Source organism: Scyliorhinus torazame, chromosome 6, assembly GCF_047496885.1.
Source record: "Scyliorhinus torazame isolate Kashiwa2021f chromosome 6, sScyTor2.1, whole genome shotgun sequence".
Lineage (NCBI taxonomy): Eukaryota > Metazoa > Chordata > Chondrichthyes > Carcharhiniformes > Scyliorhinidae > Scyliorhinus > Scyliorhinus torazame.
Window position 1 is genome coordinate 11,840,230 of NC_092712.1, and position 7,806 is coordinate 11,848,035.

Below are 7,806 nucleotides of genomic sequence, written 5' to 3' on the forward strand. Positions count from 1 at the left end.
TGGGAGTGGGAAAATATTTACAGGGGGTCTCTGGGAGTGGGTTAATATTTACAGGGAGTCTCTGGGAGTGGGTTATTATTTACAGAGGGTCTCTGGGAGTGGGTTAATATTTACAGAGGGTCTCTGGGAGTGGGTTAATATTTACAGGGAGTCTCTGGGAGTTGGTTACTATTTACAGGGGGTCTCTGGGGGTGGGTTCATATTTACATTGGGCCTCTGGGGATGGGTTAATATTTACAGGGGGTCTCTGGGGCTGGGTTAATACTTACAGGGGTCTCTGCGGGTGGGTTAATATTTACAGGGGGTCTCTCGGTGTGGGTTAATATTTACAGGGGGTCTCTGGGGGTGGGTTAATACTTCCAGGGGGTCTCTGGGGGTGAGTTAATATTTACAGGGAGTCTCTGGGAGTGGGTTAATATTTACAGGGAGTCTCTGCGAGTGGGTTAATATTTACAGGGAGTCTCTGGGAGTGGGTTAATATTTACAGGGGGTCTCTGGGAGTCGGTTAATATTTACAGGGGGTCTCTGGGAGTGGGTTAATATCTACAGGGGGTCTCTGGGAGTGGGTTAATATTTACAGGGTGTCTGGAAGTGGGTTAATATTTACAGGGGTCACTGGGATTTGGTTAATATTTACAGGGGGTCTCTGGGAGTGGTTTAATATTTACAGGGGTTCTCTGGCAGTGGGTTAATATTTACAGGGGGTATCTGGGGGTGGGTTAATATTTACAGGGGGCCTCTGGGAGTGGGTTAATATTTACAGGGGGTCTCTGGGAGTGGGTTAATATTTACAGGGAGGTCTCTGGGAGTGGGTAAATATTTACAGGGGGTCTCTGGGAGTGGGTAAATATTTACATTGGTCTCTGGGAGTGGGTTAATATTTACAGGGGGTCTCTTGATGTGGGTTAATATTTACAGGGATCTCTGGGAGTAGGTTAATATTTACAGGGGGTCTCTGGGAGTGGGTTAATATTTATGGGAAGGTCTCTGGGAGTGGATTAATATTTACATGGGGTCTCTGGGGGTGGGTTAATATTTACAGGGGGTCTCTGGGGTTGGGTTAATATTTACAGGTGGTCTCTGGGAGTGGGTTAATATTTACATGGGGTCTCTGGGAGTGGGTTAATATTTACAGGGGGTCTCTGGGAGTGGGTTATTATTTACAGGGGGTCTCTGGGAATGGGTTAATATTTACAGGGGGCCTCTGGGGGTGGGTTATTATTTACAGGGTGTCTCTGGGAGTGGGTTATTATTTACAGGGGGTCTCTGGGAGTGGGTTAATATTTATAGGGGGTCTCTGGGGGTGGGTTATTATTTACATGGGGTCTCTGGGGTGGGTTAATATTTACAGGGGGCCTCTGGGGGTGGGTTATTATTTACAGTGCGTCTCTGGGAATGGGTTAATATTTACAGGGGGTCTCAGTGAGTGGGTTACTATTTACAGGGGGTCTCTGGGTGTGGGTTAATATTTACAGGGGGCCTCTGGGAGTGGGTTATTATTTACAGGGGGCCTTTGGGAGTGGGTTAATATTTACAGGGGGTCTCTGGGTGTGGGTTAATATTTACAGAGTGTCTGTGTTGGGGGAGTTAATATTTACAGTGGGTCTCTGGGGAGGGTTAATATATACAGCAGATCTCTGGGGGTGGGTTAATATTTACAGGGGGTTTCTGGGGAGGGTTAATATTTACAGGGGGTCTCTGGGAGTGGGTTAATATTTACTGAGGGTCTCTGGGTGTGGCTTAATATTTACAGGGGTCTCTGGGAGTTGGTTAATATTTACAGAGTGTCTGTGGGGGGGGGAGTTAATATTTACAGGGGGTCTCTGGGGGAGGGTTAATATATACAGGGGTCTCTGGGTGTGGGTTAATATTTACAGGGGGTCTCTGGGAGTGGGTTAATATTTACAGGGGGTCTCTGGGAGTGGGTTAATATTTACAGGGAGTCTCTGGGAGTGTGATAATATTTATAGAGGGTCTCTGGGAGTGGGTTAATATTTACAGGGGGTGTCTGTGGGTGGGTTAATATTTACAGAGGGTCTCTGGGAGTGGGTTAATATTTACAGGGAGTCTCTGGGAGTTGGTTAATATTTACAGGGGCTCTCTGGGGGTAGGTTCATATTTACATTGGGCCTCTGGGTTGTGGGTTAATATTTACAGGGGGTCTCTGGGGCTGGGTTAATACTTACAGGGGGTCTCTGGGAGTGGGTTAATATTTACAGGCGGTCTCTGGGGGTGGGTTATTAATTACAGGGGCTCTCTGGGGGTGGGTTAATAATTACTAGGGTCGCTGGGGGTGAGTTAATATTTACAGGGGGTCTCTGGGGCTGGGTTAATATTTACAGGGGGTCTCTGGGTGTGGGTAAATATTTACAGGTGGTCTCTGGGGGTGGGTTAATATTTACAGGGGGTCTCTGGGAGTGGGTTAATATTTACAGTCTGTCTCTGGGGGTGGGGTAATATTTACAGGGGGTTTGGGGGTGGTTTAATATTTACAGGGGGTCTATGGGGGTGGGTTCATATTTACAGAGTGTCTGTGGGGGGGGAGTTAATATTTACAGTGGGTCTCTGGGGAGGGTTAATATTTACAGGCGGTCTCTGGGGGTGGGTTATTAATTACAGGGGCTCTCTGGGGGTGGGTTAATAATTACTAGGGTCGCTGGGGGTGAGTTAATATTTACAGGGGGTCTCTGGGGCTGGGTTAATATTTACTGGGGGTTCTCTGGGGTGGGTTGATATTTACAGGGGATCTCTGGTGGTGGGTTAATATTTACAGGGGGTCTCTGCGTGTGGGTTAATATTTACAGGTGGTCTCTGGGGGTGGGTTAATATTTACAGGGGGTCTCTGGGAGTGGGTTAATATTTACAGTCTGTCTCTGGGGGTGGGGTAATATTTACAGGGGGTTTGGGGGTGGTTTAATATTTACAGGGGGTCTATGGGGGTGGGTTCATATTTACAGAGTGTCTGTGGGGGGGGAGTTTATATTTACAGTGGGTCTCTGGGGAGGGTTAATATTTACAGCGGATCTCTGGGGGTGGGTTAATATTTACAGGGGGTTTCTGGGGAGGGTTAATATTTACAGGGGGTCTCTGGGAGTGGGTTAATATTTACTGAGGGTCTCTGGGTGTGGCTTACTATTTACAGGGGTCTCTGGGAGTTTGTTAATATTTACAGAGTGTCTGTGGGGGGGGTGTTAATATTTACAGGGGGTCTCTGGGGAGGGTTAATATTTACAGGGGTCTCTGGGTGTGGGTTAATATTTACAGGGGGTCTCTGGGAGTGGGTTAATTTTACAGGGGGTTTCTGGGAGTGGGATAATATGTACAGTGGTCTCTGGGAGTGGGTTATTATTTACAGCGAGTCTCTGGGAGAAGGTTAATATTTACAGGGAGTCTCTGGGAGTGTGATTATATTTATAGGGAGTCTCTGGGAGTGGGTTAATATTTACAGAGGGTCTCTGGGAGTGGGTTAATATTTACAGGGGGTCTCTGGGGTTGGGTTAATACTTAAAGGGGGTTCTCTGGGAGTGGGGTAATATGTACAGGGAGGTCTCTGGGAGTGGGTTAATATTTACAGGGGGTCTCTGGGGGTGGGTTAATATTTACAGGGAGTCTCTGGGGATGGTTTAATATTTACAGGGGTTTTTTGGGAGTGGGTTAATATTTACAGGGGGTCTCTGGGGGTGGTTTCATATTTACAGGGGGTCTCTGGGGCTGGGTTAATATTTACAGGGGGTCTCTGGGAGTGGGAAAATATTTACAGGGGGTCTCTGGGAGTGGGTTAATATTTACAGGGAGTCTCTGGGAGTGGGTTAATATTTACAGAGGGTCTCTGGGAGTGGGTTAATATTTACAGAGGGTCTCTGGGAGTGGGTTAATATTTACAGGGAGTCTCTGGGAGTTGGTTACTATTTACAGGGGGTCTCTGGGGGTGGGTTCATATTTACATTGGGCCTCTGGGGATGGGTTAATATTTACAGGGGGTCTCTGGGGCTGGGTTAATACTTACAGGGGTCTCTGCGGGTGGGTTAATATTTACAGGGGGTCTCTCGGTGTGGGTTAATATTTACAGGGGGTCTCTGGGGGTGGGTTAATACTTCCAGGGGGTCTCTGGGGGTGAGTTAATATTTACAGGGAGTCTCTGGGAGTGGGTTAATATTTACAGGGAGTCTCTGCGAGTGGGTTAATATTTACAGGGAGTCTCTGGGAGTGGGTTAATATTTACAGGGGGTCTCTGGGAGTCGGTTAATATTTACAGGGGGTCTCTGGGAGTGGGTTAATATCTACAGGGGGTCTCTGGGAGTGGGTTAATATTTACAGGGTGTCTGGAAGTGGGTTAATATTTACAGGGGTCACTGGGATTTGGTTAATATTTACAGGGGGTCTCTGGGAGTGGTTTAATATTTACAGGGGTTCTCTGGCAGTTGGTTAATATTTACAGGGGGTATCTGGGGGTGGGTTAATATTTACAGGGGGCCTCTGGGAGTGGGTTAATATTTACAGGGGGTCTCTGGGAGTGGGTTAATATTTACAGGGAGGTCTCTGGGAGTGGGTAAATATTTACAGGGGGTCTCTGGGAGTGGGTAAATATTTACATTGGTCTCTGGGAGTGGGTTAATATTTACAGGGGGTCTCTTGATGTGGGTTAATATTTACAGGGATCTCTGGGAGTAGGTTAATATTTACAGGGGGTCTCTGGGAGTGGGTTAATATTTATGGGAAGGTCTCTGGGAGTGGGTTAATATTTACATGGGGTCTCTGGGGGTGGGTTAATATTTACAGGGGGTCTCTGGGGTTGGGTTAATATTTACAGGTGGTCTCTGGGAGTGGGTTAATATTTACATGGGGTCTCTGGGGGTGGGTTAATATTTACAGGTGGTCTCTGGGAGTGGGTTAATATTTACAGGGGTCTCTGGGGGTGGGTTAATATTTACAGGGGGTCTCTGGGAGTGGGTTATGATTTACAGCGAGTCTCTGGGGGGGGTGTTAATATTTACAGGGGGTTCTCTGGGAGTGGGTTAATATTTACAGGGGGTCTCTGGGGGTGGGTTAATATTTACAGGGAGGTCTCTGGCAGTGGGTTAATATTTACATGGGTTCTCTGGGGGTGGGTTAATATTTACAGGGGGCCTCTGGGAGTGCGTTAATCTTTACAGGGGGTCTCTGGGAGTGAGTTAATATTTACTGGGGTCTCTGGAAGTGGGTTAATATTTACAGGGGGTCTCTGGGAGTGGGTTAATATTTACAGGGGGTCTCTGGGAGTGGGTTAATATTTACTGAGGGTCTCTGGGTGTGGCTTAATATTTACAGGGGTCTCTGGGAGTTGGTTAATATTTACAGGGGCTCTCTGGGGGTAGGTTCATATTTACATTGGGCCTCTGGGTTGTGGGTTAATATTTACAGGGGGTCTCTGGGGCTGGGTTAATACTTACAGGGGGTCTCTGGGAGTGGGTTAATATTTACAGGCGGTCTCTGGGGGTGGGTTATTAATTACAGGGGCTCTCTGGGGGTGGGTTAATAATTACTAGGGTCGCTGGGGGTGAGTTAATATTTACAGGGGGTCTCTGGGGCTGGGTTAATATTTACAGGGGGTCTCTGGGTGTGGGTAAATATTTACAGGTGGTCTCTGGGGGTGGGTTAATATTTACAGGGGGTCTCTGGGAGTGGGTTAATATTTACAGTCTGTCTCTGGGGGTGGGGTAATATTTACAGGGGGTTTGGGGGTGGTTTAATATTTACAGGGGGTCTATGGGGGTGGGTTCATATTTACAGAGTGTCTGTGGGGGGGGAGTTAATATTTACAGTGGGTCTCTGGGGAGGGTTAATATTTACAGGCGGTCTCTGGGGGTGGGTTATTAATTACAGGGGCTCTCTGGGGGTGGGTTAATAATTGCTAGGGTCGCTGGGGGTGAGTTAATATTTACAGGGGGTCTCTGGGGCTGGGTTAATATTTACTGGGGGTTCTCTGGGGTGGGTTGATATTTACAGGGGATCTCTGGTGGTGGGTTAATATTTACAGGGGGTCTCTGGGTGTGGGTTAATATTTACAGGTGGTCTCTGGGGGTGGGTTAATATTTACAGGGGGTCTCTGGGAGTGGGTTAATATTTACAGTCTGTCTCTGGGGGTGGGGTAATATTTACAGGGGGTTTGGGGGTGGTTTAATATTTACAGGGGGTCTATGGGGGTGGGTTCATATTTACAGAGTGTCTGTGGGGGGGGAGTTAATATTTACAGTGGGTCTCTGGGGAGGGTTAATATTTACAGGGGGTTTCTGGGGAGGGTTAATATTTACAGGGGGTCTCTGGGAGTGGGTTAATATTTACTGAGGGTCTCTGGGTGTGGCTTACTATTTACAGGGGTCTCTGGGAGTTTGTTAATATTTACAGAGTGTCTGTGGGGGGGGTCTTAATATTTACAGGGGGTCTCTGGGGGAGGGTTAATATTTACAGGGGTCTCTGGGTGTGGGTTAATATTTACAGGGGGTCTCTGGGAGTGGGTTAATTTTACAGGGGGTTTCTGGGAGTGGGATAATATGTACAGTGGTCTCTGGGAGTGGGTTATTATTTACAGCGAGTCTCTGGGAGAAGGTTAATATTTACAGGGCGTCTCTGGGAGTGTGATTATATTTATAGGGAGTCTCTGGGAGTGGGTTAATATTTACAGAGGGTCTCTGGGAGTGGGTTAATATTTACAGGGGGTCTCTGGGGTTGGGTTAATACTTAAAGGGGGTTCTCTGGGAGTGGGATAATATGTACAGGGAGGTCTCTGGGAGTGGGTTAATATTTACAGGGGGTCTCTGGGGGTGGGTTAATATTTACAGGGAGTCTCTGGGGATGGTTTAATATTTACAGGGGTTTTTTGGGAGTGGGTTAATATTTACAGGGGGTCTCTGGGGGTGGTTTCATATTTACAGGGGGTCTCTGGGGCTGGGTTAATATTTACAGGGGTTCTCTGGGAGTGGGAAAATATTTACAGGGGGTCTCTGGGAGTGGGTTAATATTTACAGGGAGTCTCTGGGAGTGGGTTAATATTTACAGAGGGTCTCTGGGAGTGGGTTAATATTTACAGAGGGTCTCTGGGAGTGGGTTAATATTTACAGGGAGTCTCTGGGAGTTGGTTACTATTTACAGGGGGTCTCTGGGGGTGGGTTCATATTTACATTGGGCCTCTGGGGATGGGTTAATATTTACAGGGGGTGTCTGGGGCTGGGTTAATACTTACAGGGGTCTCTGCGGGTGGGTTAATATTTACAGGGGGTCTCTCGGTGTGGGTTAATATTTACAGGGGGTCTCTGGGGGTGGGTTAATACTTCCAGGGGGTCTGTGGGGGTGAGTTAATATTTACAGGGAGTCTCTGGGAGTGGGTTAATATTTACAGGGAGTCTCTGCGAGTGGGTTAATATTTACAGGGAGTCTCTGGGAGTGGGTTAATATTTACAGGGGGTCTCTGCGAGTGGGTTAATATTTACAGGGAGTCTCTGGAGGAGGGTTAATATTTACAGGGGGTCTCTGGGAGTGGGTTAATATTTACAGGGGGTCTCTGGGAGTGGGTTAATATTTGCAGGTGGTCTCTCGGTGTGGGTTAATATTTACAGGGGGTCTTTGGGGGTGGGTTAATAATTACACGGGGTCGCTGGGGGTGGGTTAATATTTACAGGGTGTTCTCTGGGGTGGGTTGATATTTACATGGGGTCTCTGGTGGTGGGTTAATATTTACAGGGGGTCTTTCGGTGTGGGTTAATATTTACAGGTGGTCTCTGGGGGTGGGTTAATATTTACAGGGGGTCTCTGGGAGTGGGTTAATATTTA